This window comes from Canis lupus, chromosome 15 (assembly GCF_011100685.1).
Source record: "Canis lupus familiaris isolate Mischka breed German Shepherd chromosome 15, alternate assembly UU_Cfam_GSD_1.0, whole genome shotgun sequence".
NCBI classification, from domain to species: Eukaryota; Metazoa; Chordata; class Mammalia; order Carnivora; family Canidae; genus Canis; species Canis lupus.
In genome coordinates, this window is record NC_049236.1 from 28,932,377 (window position 1) to 28,946,140 (window position 13,764).

The 13,764-nt window shown below is 33.6% G+C and overlaps 1 long non-coding RNA gene across 1 annotated transcript in view; it reads right to left on the minus strand.

Moving 5' to 3' along the window:
- Nucleotides 1–13,764, minus strand: part of LOC111098893 — a 353,549-nt gene that overhangs the window by 109,553 nt on the left and 230,232 nt on the right. The window contains exon 4 of the long non-coding RNA XR_005369941.1: nt 12,958–13,025. This is a non-coding gene — a long non-coding RNA (uncharacterized LOC111098893). The remainder of the gene's footprint in view (nt 1–12,957; nt 13,026–13,764) is intronic.

Sequence of the window (13,764 nt, forward strand, 5' to 3'; positions counted from 1 at the left end):
AAAATAAAAAAAAAAAGATTCTCTCCACAAGTCTTTATTGTAAGCACTTTATTCTCCTCATATCTCCTCATAAGTGCGGGATACTGTGAGTTAGAGAAGTTAATGTCTTTCTTAGTGTCACATGTTCAGTTAGTATGATTCAAATCCAGATCTGTTGCTTCTAAAATCTCTACTCTTTCTACTTTTGCTTTGCTGTCTATTAGAGGAAAAGTGGCGGACACTGTTATGAATGTCTCCATTCTTATTTTTAATTAAAACTGTCAACTGTCATGTGGGATTTTTAAAAAGTACAGCTGAATTTAATTTTCAACTGGGTAAGCACAGTTCAGTGTTTCTCAAAACATTCCTTATGGACAATTTTTATTAAACTCCCTAAAATGACTTAAAATACAACCCCCTAACTTAACTTCGATCTCCACATTAAGAATTACTGAGAATATTTCCCAAGAGGATGCTAATGGACACAAAGAGAACCAGCGACCAGAAGTGAGAAATAAATATGCAAGATATAATCACTAATTTTCCAGTTGCTAAATGTGATGCTGATAAGAGTAGAGAATATGCTCATTGCTAGATGTTTTTACCAAGTTTATTACTAGGTAAGAGATCAAGAAAATGACTCCACTAGTCATTCTGTGGATTACACCTAAACTGGGAAGGAGAAAGAGAAAGGAATTTGATCTTTCTTTCTTCCTTCCTTCCTTCTCTCCTTCCTGTCTTCCTTTCTTCCTTTCTTACTAGCTAAGACTATGTGACATACATTGCAAGAATTTACTGGCATCCTATATTTCCCTCCTTCCAGGTAAATAAGAGAATTGTTACCTTCCCATTTGTGAAGACATGGTCTCATGAAGTATTCAGAGCAATGAGTGGAATTTATGTTCGATATTTCTGTGTGGAATAATTTTCATTTAACTTTTTAAATATCTCTTCCCTGATTCCATGTGTAGATATTGACATACAAAATGAGCCATCACATGGATAAACACTCTAGAGAAATGCTGAAGCTCACACTGACATCAAAGAAGTAAGAACTAAACCTCTGAGATTTCTTTTATATTTTTTATTTTTGTTACCATAACATAAACTGTATCCATGTCCTAACTGATACAACATTTTTATGTTTATTAAGTGAATTTTTAAAAAAATTATACCTCAATTAACTAATTGAAAATATACAAATTAATTATAACCAAAGAAGACAGTTGGCCAGCTAATTCACTTCTAAGAGTTGGTCCATTTGCCTTTGGGGAAAAAAAAAATCTTGCTAATTTTGTTTCAAATGGTAGAGTCCCCAAAGAGGCAAAATGAAAACAATTAAGTGAAATAATCTTCAATACTAGAACTGTCATCAAATAATTAGATTAGTTTTAGGATGCATGCCACTACACGAAGTGGCATGGGATTTTCAAGGCTTAAAATTAATCTCTTTTGAACTCCATTTGACTTGGAACAACCTTAATTACAATAGCATTTCCCAAGATTAAGCCTCTTAATGCTATTCCAGACAGAGCTGGTTATTAAAAGATTTCAAAGATGTTTATTGATATGTGAATGGCATGATCTTTTTAAAAAAAACTATTATGTTAAAGAGAAAATGCAAAGAAAAAAGTAAAATAATCCTAATTGTTTTATGTTTGGAATATCTTTCATATGCAGTGCAGTGCATGAGGAATGAGTTGAAATGGAATCCATTTAAAATCTGATGTACCGAGCAATGTATAGCAGGGCAACTACCTTGGAATCAATTTTTTGTATCATTTTGTTATGGAAAGAAATCTGGATTAATCTACATGTTGATTATGAAAGTCAACAGAAAAGTCAATTTTCTAATACTTGTTCTAAAAATCGATGACCTTAAGTCTGTATGTGTGGGCAGGGTGGGGGTGAATTTTATTTTTCTTTCTCAAGAAGCAATTGATGTCAGTCTGTTCTGGAAGAGTACAGGCAATGAAGTCTAAAGAAATGTTTTACTTTTTTTCTACCTGTTACATGGTTGTTTCAGTTTAATGAGGCAAGTTGTCTTTTCATTCATTCCACAATTGCTTATCTTGGATTTATTATGTGCCAGGCAGCAATGAGACAGTCAGGGGTATGTGATGCACAAAACAAGATAGAGTTCCTGCCTCGAAGATGTTTTCATAGTAGTGCGGGAGATGGACATTTAATCAATCACACAAACCAACTGAAATGTGAAACTGTTAAATGAGCCACAAAGGCAAGGTACAGAATATTATGAAAGCATGTTATAGAAAATTGACTTAATCAGGAACATCAGAAAAACCATTTTTGAGGATATGACACACAAACTAATTAGGAGCTAATTAAACAGAAGTATGTGCATGTGTGCATGTGCAAGTGTGTGATCACACACAAATGTATGTACCTTTAACATTCTATCACAAGGAGACTTGTGTTAAGAGAAAGTTCAGCAATAATGGGCTACTGGTATGCAGTAATACAGCTGGCTAGAGTGAAGGCATGTAGAGAAATCTGGCCCATGAGAAGACTAGAAGGATGAGTAGAGGCCAGATACCACAGGGTTTTTAATAAGATATTAAGATATTTTGACATCTTCATTGATCTTTCTAAACTAAAATTTCTATATTTATTCTCAAATCCATCTGTTCAATTTCTCAGAAAACAGAAACAAAAACAAAATACTCAGCCTCTCATTTAACATTATATGGTTCAACTTTTGTCTTAAACTTTATATTATACTTTATATAGGCATCAATGACACAAGACATTTGGGGGAGGAAAGAAGGAAGGGAGGAAAAAACCTATTAATCAGCAGTTAAAGAATGGTTAGCAGCCACAGTTCTAAAAATATATGATCATTAATTATTCATTAATAATGAATAATTAAAACACATTGAGCACTTACTCTATGACACAGCTCTACATACCTTATGTCTACCACACTCATCATCTGGCCGGGTAGACAGCATTAATCAGTACCAATTTATCAATATGCAAACTGAGGCACGGTGAAAGTAACTTGTTTACCTAAAGTCACAGAGTTAATAGCACAAGAGTCAGGATTTAAACTCTGCTCTCTTGGAGTTATAGTTCATGTAACCTCCCACTGTACATATTTAGTGTGTGATGAGAGTATCATCACTGGGAGAGAGAATAAGAGCAAGCTGCCTGTGAAAGAAATATAAAGTGTCTTCAATATGTACTTTCAATTCCTAAAATTATATTCACATTTATATCAAGAGGCTTCAGGGCTAAATATAGCCCAATTAAAAAATAGTTTTCTACTTTATTGAATTCTTCCAACTAAGGAGGTCAAACTGCTCTTCAATTTCCAGAAGTGCTTATTCAACATCTTGATGATTAAACATGCTAATAATATGACATGGATACAATATAATTTTCTAAAATGTAGGCAATCTGATCCCACAGAAGTGTTTATAACAGTAGTTAGATTACTTTCGTGTTATTTCATTTAGATATGCTTACATTATTACCAGTGTTTGGAATGATATTAATAATATTGGTGTGGCAAGCTTACCATTTAGTATAATTATAAAAGCATCATTGTGTATCACACACAATTCATATTCCATTATTGCTATGTATTTTTTCTTAACTAGTTCTTATTATGAAGTTATTTCAATAAAATTATTTCAATAAAAGCTATATAATGAAGAATTCATGGAGATGAAAGGTACAGAAAAGGGAATACAGTCAACAGAATTGTAATAGTGTTGTATGGTAACAGATTGCAGCTGTATTTGTGGTGAGCATAGTATAGCATATAGAGTTATGGAATCACTATATTGTATACCTCCAACTAAAGTAACATTGTGCGTCAACTATAACTCAATAAGAAAAGAAAATATATTTCAATGACAACTAAAATATTTATGTCTTTCCATAATGATTTCTAATAACAAAGTCCCCAGATTTGTGGACCTGCTGCTCATTTAGTGTTAAACACAATAATGTTGTTTACATCGTTTATAAATGTGAAGCAAGATATTTTTCATCATAGGAAAACTTTCATAATTAAGTTAGAACCTTAATTATTTGTATAAACTCTCTCATGATAGTGCAATACAAATTAGAAATATTAAAATGGAAGTTCTTAATACTACCCAACCTATTTTTTTTTTAAGATTTTATTCATTTACTCATGAGACACACACACACACACACAGAGAGAGAGAGAGAGAGGCAAAAACACAGGCAGAGGGAGAAGCAGGCTCCATGCAGGGAGCCCGATGTGGGACTCAATCCCGGGTCTCCAGGATCGGGCCCTGGGCCAAAGGCAGGTGCTAAACCACTGAGCCACCCGGGCTCCCCCTTATTTTTTATTAATAAATTTTGTCTTCTAGTATTACAAATAATTAAGCATACAGTATAGAAAGTCCCCGTATTACACCTATAATCACACAAATTTTCTCCTATCATTAATATATTACCTTAGCATATGTTTCTTATAAGTAGCTAATACTTGATACCATATTATTAACTAAAGTCTGTAGTTTGTTCAGATTTCCTTATTTTTTACTCATTTGATTTTTTTTCTGTTCCAGGACCCCATCTAAGCTACTGTGATATATTTAGTTATCATGTCTTCTCAAGTTTCTCTTGGTTATGACAATTTCTCAGACTTATTTTTACTGACTTTGATGGTTTTGATGGTTTCAAGGTGGTACTAGTCAGACTGTGTAAGTTGCCTCTCTATTGGAATTTCCTTGATTTTTTTTTCATGATTAGACTAGGATTATAGGTTTTGAGAGGAAGAGCATAGTGATAAAATGTTATTTTTATCATATCATATCAAGGGTGCATGCTATCAACATGATATATGACTTTTGACGTCGACCTTGATCACCTGGCTGAAATGGAGTTTGCCAGATTTCTCCACTGTAAAGTCACTTATTTTTCCTATTTCTCACACTATACTCCTTGGAAAAAAATCACTATACATATTCCACACTTAGGGAATAGGAAATATACTCCCTCTCCTTCAGCGTGAGGTCTCTACAAAATTTATTAAAATTCCTCATATTTTTATTTTTTTCTACATGTATGTATTTATTTAGTCATATATTTATATCAGCAGGACTCATGAATATCTATTTTATATTTAAGGTTATAATAAAATACTATTTATTGTTTTGTTGCTCAAATTGTTTTGTGTTTGGTCATTGGGAGCTCATTCAGTTGGCTCCAGTGCTCTTTTAACATATCCCCATTAACTGCCTTTTTTGTTTGTTTATTTGGTTGTGTTGTGTGGTGTTTTTTTTGGTTTTTTTTTGGGGGGGGTTGCATTTCTCTACTTTTTGGCACCATAAGATACTTTATACTCATATAATATGTTCCCTCTCCAGTTCTTTCCTCTAAGGATCCCTGATTTTCTTTTTTTTAATGCAGAATGATATTAGAAACCAAGATTTGGGTGCTACATGTGCTTCTTGATACTTGGATGCCATTTCTTTTAGGCTATCTCACCTGACAGAGTAAAGAAAGAGCTGTGTGTGTATACTTACCCATATATGTAAACATATATAGATATTTCTATACGTAAGCATCTTTGTACTAAATGAAATATGTTCTTATTGATGCTGACAACTCTAATTTATTGCCACATTGATGACTCAAGCCACCTTGCTTTGATTATCCATAAATTCCCACTCTAAGAGTAAGAGACCTGGATTCCAGATAGGAGGCAGGTGGGATGGATCTGCCATCCAGTTACTTAATTTTTTAGTTCAAGAATACATGCATAGCTCTATCAGAATTGTTAACTTACCCTCATCAAAAACAACTTTATCAAATGGAATACAGTGCTTATGTAGTTTATTTTGTCATTAGTTATTTCGAAAGTTACTTAGATCAGCTCTTTACTTTTTTCCCCTCTCCCCATCCAGGAAATTTTTTCATATATTGTAATACAGTTAAATTATCTTATCACAGTCTGTAATCTTTCCTGGGATCCTCCAATCTCCCAAAGATTTTTTTTTTTTTAATTTATACACATTAGGTTCACTCTTTGTGTTGTCAATTCTATGGGTTTGAACAAAAGCATAATATCAATATATCCTCCATTACAATATCTGATAGCATAGTTTCAACACAAAGTTATTTTTAGTCATTTCAGAAAATCTTTTCTAAATGCTTATCAGGGCTGTTGAAAAGTTTCCTCATAACCCTAAATTTTTTATTCTTTGAAAGATGATTCAAAAATGAAACTACATTTATTATTATTGATATTATTAAAATTATGTTACCATTATTAAGGAAAAATATATGAACTAATTAATACACTGGGCCCTTGAAGTGAATTTTGGACAATGATATCAAGAAACATCAAATTTTGAGTGTTCCAATGAAGTGTTGTGTTATAAAACAAATTTATCACAATTTCAAGAACAGCTTGTATATATCCTATTGCCCCCCCAAATAGATCTCTCACATATTGTTTGAACTGGCAATGTAATCGGTTTATAGCTTGAGGATATTTCGAATACAACTTTTGTTTGAACAATATTTTTATTACTTTTGATCTTTGTGCTGACCATGAGTTCATGAGACTTGTGAACAGCATTATGCTTTGCAAGCAACTGGAGAAGCACCTATTTTATTGAATCATACAGTAAGTAATGAAATAACTGATTTATAAAATAGTTTGGAGGAAAAAAATCAAAATGCTATCTCTAAATTTTAACAAACTATGAAACAAGCACAATTAATTCCATAACTCAAAATGTAGGGTTTCATAAGTTTGGGAAGTTCAGATTTGAATAAGCAAATAAATAAAAGATCTATCTCTTAGAAAAATTGTCACTTAGAGAAAATATCTTCCACATTGCCAAAATATTTCTGCATAGGTCACACTATCTACTTTCATTTTTTTGTACCCCAGATTTTTTACCTTAAAAAGTAGCCCCAGACCTTATATCTTAAAAAAATAACATGATAATAATATAGGTTCTCAAAAAAATAACATGATAATAATATAGGTTCAATTACACAAGACTATACAATGATGCAGGATAGTACTGGATCCCATAGTAGGGATAGGTCAAATTCAATTATTGTTTTCTTTTTTTTTATGTATAAATTTGTTTTTTATTGGTGTTCAATTTTCCAACATATAGAATAACACCTAGTGCTCATCCTGTCACGTGCCCACCTCAGCACTCTTCACCCAGTCATCCCTCTCCCCCCCACCCTCCGCCCACCTCCCCTTCCGCCCCCCCTAGTTCGTTTCCCAGAGTTAGGAGTCTTTCATGTTCTGTCTCCCTTTCTGATATTTCCGACTCATTTTTTCTTGTTTTCTATCCATTTCTTCCTTCTTTCTTTTCTTTTTTTATCTTTTCTTCCTTCAGTATAGAGGTAAAGAAAAAATGGGTGCACATAAATAAACATTCTGAATAGAACTTTCTGTGGATGTTTTAAATTATCACTGTAAAATATGTAGACTATATATATAATGGGCAGGGAGGCCTACGAATGTTGAAAAGATAAGCACATTAGTTTTGGATATCATGTTAGATGATTAATACTCTTAAAATCAATGACTATTATTGAAGTAAAGCAGCATCACCTACTTTGGGTCCAATGAAAAATCAATGATAAACCAAAATTATGAAAAAATAATGAATTATAAGATAATATCAGTTTGGATATGGAAGAGAAAAGCACATAACATCAAAGACATGTGATGTCTCTGAATTCATTTCCTACCATTTTCTCCTTGCTTAATCTACTCTATCATAGCAGCCTCTTTACACAAGTTAAACACATTTCTTCCTAAGGGCCTTTGTATTTGCTGTTCCTGTGTCTAGAAAAATAGTCCCTCAGGTATCTGCATACATCACTCCTCAATAACTTTCAGTTTGCTGCCTAAATAGCCCTTTATCAGGAAGCCCTTAGAGGGCCACCATCTATTTCTTTTTTTTTTTTTTTTAATTTTTATTTATTTATGATAGTCACACACAGAGAGAGAGAGAGAGAGGCAGAGACACAGGCAGAGGGAGAAGCAGGCTCCATGCACCAGGAGCCCGATGTGGGACTCGATCCCGGGTCTCCAGGATCGCGCCCTGAGCCAAAGGCAGGCACTAAACCGCTGCGCCACCCAGGGATCCCCCACCATCTATTTCTTAATATAGGCAAATTCTCTATCACCTTATCTCACTTTGTTCCTCTCAGCAGCATGCCTTACCACCACATATACATACTTATTTTCCTATCACCTATCTTTTCTGACTAGAATGAAGGCTATAAGTGGTCATTGTGGCTCATTGGTGTATTACTGTATCTAGAATAGTGTCTGAGAAAGAGTGGATATTCATTACATGAATGTTGAATGAACAGACACAGTCCATACAACACTGAAAGTAAAACGAAGGTGAAAAAAGCTTCAGAGCACATCTTTTATGTAGTTGATCATCTTGTCCAGACTTGGTAAGGAAATAGGTAAAATATGTGGACTGGGAGATTAGAGGTGAATTGACAACTGTATGTCACAAAAATAATGAAGAAAGCAAAGAATAGTAGATTTAAGAATAGAAGATAGGTTAAGGAAGAAATATTCAGAGCTCTGATTCATCTCTCAGAACTAGATAGGGTTTTGTAATGAAATGTTATAAAAAACATTTTTAGGTATGTAAAATACAGTGAGGAAAAAAGGCAATTCAAGCATATGGAGCAAAGGAACTAAGAAATCTAAATGTCATCATTATGGAAGTAGATGATGAGAGACTGGGAAGCAGTTATTCACTTCATTGAAGCTTAGATAAAGGTTTCTGCATCTTCACAAATAATAGTATTGATGATACTCAGAACAATGGATTGGCACTCTGTGTGAATTTTTAGAAGGCAAGGTTTGTGAATTATGGTGGTAGAACCATGACAGATAAATGGCAATATAAGAAATAAGATAGCTCTAATCCTCTTTTGAAGTGAAAGATGGGATGCTTTTTCTCTTGCTGATTTCATGAGAAGCTGTATTTTTTTACAGTAAAAGTATCAGTAGTAATACAAGGAAATAAGAATGATTTTAAAAGAAAAAAATGAGAGATTTTGAAAGCATTTATTCACAAAGGAAAGAAGTCTAAAATGATGTATTTATGAATGGGCTTGAGCATTGATTTGGGAAGGTTTCAAGTATAGCAGGAGAAAAAAATTATAGAAAATGATCCTAGAATGGTAATTAAGGGCAAATGGAAATACTGGCTGTGAAAACTCTTTGTAATCTAAAATGCCTTATATAACTGCAAGGGGATAAATTGTACACAAAGATTTTTAAAAAATTTTAAATATATCTTGTTGGCCTTTATGCATACCATCTCACATTCCTCTCCCCTGCCTCACTATATTTTAACCACATTGGCTCATTGTTGCTCCCGAAACACACCAAACCCTTACTGACCTCAGAATCTTTGCAGTTGCTATCTCTCCATCTGCTTCTTTGACTTCCTGATTTATCTATATGAATGATTCTTTAATCTTATTTAAATATCACCTACTCACTGTGATAAGGTATGGGAGATACCACATTAAATAAGAACCTTCAACTCTAGTGCAAAGTAAGTAAGTAACCAAGTAATACAATAAGGATAGGAATTGAAGGCATACAGAAATTATAAATTACCCAAGCTTTAGAGATGAGAAAGGAATGATCTGGGTTACATTCTAGTGGATGGGTTGAGGTTAGAGACAAGAGATGAAAGGACAGAGGACAGGATGTAAGTGATTCAAAAGTGAGAGAGAATATAGCCCATCTGAAGAAATATACAATGGCTGGAGAGCAATAAGGGTGTATGTGTGTTTGTGGGCAGTGAACACTGAAACTATTTTGGGCAAACTCTAAAATAATTTCTCGTAAAAAGTAGGCATTTAAAAAGGCATCAAATTTCCTTTGCTGCTATATCTTAACTAAGCTCTCTATATCTACTCTTGCCCCACAAGTATCTGTCTTCCACTCAGCAACTATAGCAATACTTTTAAAACACAGGTCATATCTCAAACGTACTTTACAACAGAAGATTTGCACTGGTTATTTTCTTTGCCTGGAAGCCTCTTCCCTGAAAATTTCCACAGGCTACTATTTCACTCCATTTTCTGTCTATGTTAACTCCCCAGTGAGGGCTAAACAGATCAGCCTATGTAAAGTATCCCCTTGATCCCCATAAAGACCATTTTATCACCTTCCTTGCTTCTGTGTTCCATCCTCAATATGAACATTAAAAGAGTAGAACATTTATCTTTTTTCTTTCAGTGTAATATCTTCAGTATATACAACAATGCCTGAAACAAAATAGATGCCAAACCCATCTATCTGAATGCATGAACGCATAATCATTCATCTATCATTGAATGAACAGCTACAATAGTAGACATTTATTAAAGTAACTAAGTAATGAACTAATTTATGGGAGAAATGAACAAATTAGGAAAGACATTAGCAAGAGTTATGTATATTAAGTGATTTTGTATTTTGGGTCAAGAAGTTTGCCTTTTATGTTGAGCACCCAATGCAGGGGTGAAATCTGACCAGATTTTAGTTCCTAAAAGATGACCATAGTTATAGGGTAGGAAGTAAATTAAAGGTTAAAATTGGGTCAAGGTAACTAAATAAAAAGGCATATATAATAATGTAGGCAAAAGAGAAGGTGCCTACATAGAAAGTAGTGACAGGAATGGAAAGAAGTGGTCAATTTGTGGAGACATTTTAAATATGACAGTGATTGACTAGTCGGAAGTGGGATAGATATTGAACCAGAGGAAAGAAGTCATCAGTTTAAACAGGATTCAGCTTAGGTGGTTGTACTATTGGTGGAGACATTTATTAGACTCAGAAAAGAGCAAGAATTAGTTGATTAGAGAGAGAATGTGCTTTTGAGTCACACTGCATTTTAAGTGTTGTAGAGAATAAAAATAAGCAGTTGAGTAAATAAGAGTGGAGTTTGGGAGAGAAAATCAGAGAAAAAATATCTATTTGACTGTCATTAATATAGAACTGCTAATTGAAGTCAATGGTATTGGTATTCCATCTCAAAGAACAGGGGTAAGGAGGAGAGCTCAGAAGGTAATGCTGATGAGAACACAAGAATATAAGAGACTGGAAAAGAACAAGAAGTCCACAAAAGAGACTGAGAAAAAAGAAGACTGGAAATCAAATTAGAGAGAAATTCAAGAAAGAAGAAATAGCAGCCTCAAAAAATGAAGTCACCAGTCTCAAAATTAAAGGAAAATATAGACAAATGTTTTCATTCTTTTAGCAGCAAAGAGGTTACTGAGATGAGTGAATAGGAGTAGAACACAGATTTTAGGAAGTATAGCAACATGAGGTAAAAAGGTAAAAACCACATATTTAAGTAACTTAATCATAAAGTGGAAAGGAGAGATCAGGTCCTAGATAAAAAGTGATGTCAATTGAAAGGGGGTTATTTTGTGATGGAAGATACTCATGACTGTTAAGACAAAGACAACAAAATAATACACCAAAATTGTAGCTAATACATGAAGGTAAGGATATATTTAATAGACACTGGAACAAGGGATAACAACCAGGGTACAGGTGGAGTTGTTGGCCTTCACTTGAGGAAAGAAATCTATTCATTGTGACAAGATGTTAGGGAGAAAGAAAGAATGAGCTAAAATTTGAGGAAATGTTTACTGAGGGCATTCATTCCAACAAATAGGTGAAATATGTTGAGTATGAGAGGAAAGGTAAGTCATTTGCAGATTGGATGGAAAAAGTTTAAAACAGTAGCTGATAAAAAAAAAAGAAGAAGGAAGGAAGGAAGGAAGGAAGGAAGGAAGGAAGGAAGGAAGGAAGGAAGGAAGGAAGGAGAAAGAAAGAAAGAAAAAAAGAAAGAAAGAAAGAAAGAAAGAAAGAAAGAAAGAAAGAAAGAAAGAAAGAAGAAAGAAAAAGAAGAAAGAAAGAAAGAAAGAAAGAAAGAAAGAAAAAGAAAGAAAGAAAAGAAAAAGAGAGAGAGAGAGAGAGAGAGAGAGAGAGAAAGAACAAACCTCACTAAAGAAATCAGAACAATTTCACAGCAGAAACTTGAAAAACAATTAAGGGTAGAGACAGATAATAACACCAATCCGGGGGAACATGTGAATGCCTTGAACACAACACTTAGATGTAGGAGCAGAGAAAAGAGTTATTTGTCGTAGTTAAGCATTTTCACCACAAGTAGAAAATAAAGGCAAAGACAGGAAGGCAAGAAAATGTAAGATATCATTGAAAGTGTAACTGAAGTAATAAACACTGGGACCTAAGCTATGTGGTAAAGGACTTAAGTACAAGAGGGAGGTGATGGATGGGAAGAATGAAAGACATCAAAAGAGTCAAAGTTTAATCAAGTTGATTGAACAAAACCTGAAAAATGATATGATATGACAGCAATTTTTTTTTTTTTTGCAGCCTAAAATTTAATCAGCATTCTGGAATAAGATAAAGTGATTAGAGTGGGAGATAAGGGTAATCATTTGAGTGGGTCCTTGTCACAGCTTCTTAAGCTTGACCCCTGCAGATGATGGGACTTCTCTTCATATCTACTTGATTTGAGAAGTACTGGTTTTATGGCAAACTACTACGGTATACCTAAGACTGAAAGGTACCTGAAAATTACTCTAAGCCTACTTAGCATTGTGCAGACTCTCCTTATCAAGCTGCTTCCTGGGATCTAAAGTGCTGATGACAGCTCAAAATTCTATAGGCACTGTCAAACTCATAGAAAAATATTTTGTATTCTTACTGGTATTTCTCTTTGGCAGAGTTCCTAATTCCCACATCTGCTCTTATTCTAGCAAAGTCTATTTCCAACTGGGAGTCTCCGAGTTCTGACACATGATGCCCTTGCTATGTCAGGGAAAATAGAAAGGAGTCGTCTTATTTAAAAAAGAAAAATCTAAAAAAAAAAAAAAAAAAAAAAAAAAAATCTTATCTTGGTTATAAACATATGAAAAGCACATTTCACTTACATTGTAAATCACAGATTTGAGTTAGCTGATATTCCTTAGTCTCCATATTGCTCTGAGTCTAAAGGAAACTTGGAAAAAAAAATGGGAAAAGAGGAAAATTGAGTATCGGAATGAAATACTTTTTCTTTAAAAAAGTAAAAGCAAATGGGCTCTCTTTAAAAACTAATAACTATTACATGTTTGTACTCAATGCTAGTTAATTCATAAATTATGTGTAATTCATAATTCATAAATCATTGGAAATATAAATTCATGTTTGTATGTTGATATTGTACATATTATATATACTATATATTACTATTTAAATACTATTATTAATATGTATGTATATGCATTTATTTCAATTACGAAAATCAATTGAAATTGATAATTAAATTAAAATTTTATTTTTTTTCATTTGTCATCTTGGTGACAGCTCCAGATGAATATATCAGTCATATTTCTTTTTTTTTTAATTTATTTTTTATTGGTGTTCAATTTACCAACATACAGAATAATCCCCAGTGCCTGTCACCCATTCACTCCCACCCCCCGCCCTCCTCCCCTTCTACCATATTTCTTAATTGCAACAACAGGAACTAATTTAATTAATAAGCCCCCCCCCAAAAAGGCAATGCATTACAAGAGATCCCAGATAGTTCACAGAATATCAAGAAGGAAAAATGCCCTAAATTATGCCACAGTGGCCAAAAGACACAAATATTGTAGCTACTGAACAACTATAGTGCTGATTACACCACCAGCCCTAGAAACTATATTACCCATTCAGTTGCCAAGTCTTCCCCCTTTGGAAACTGACACAGATTG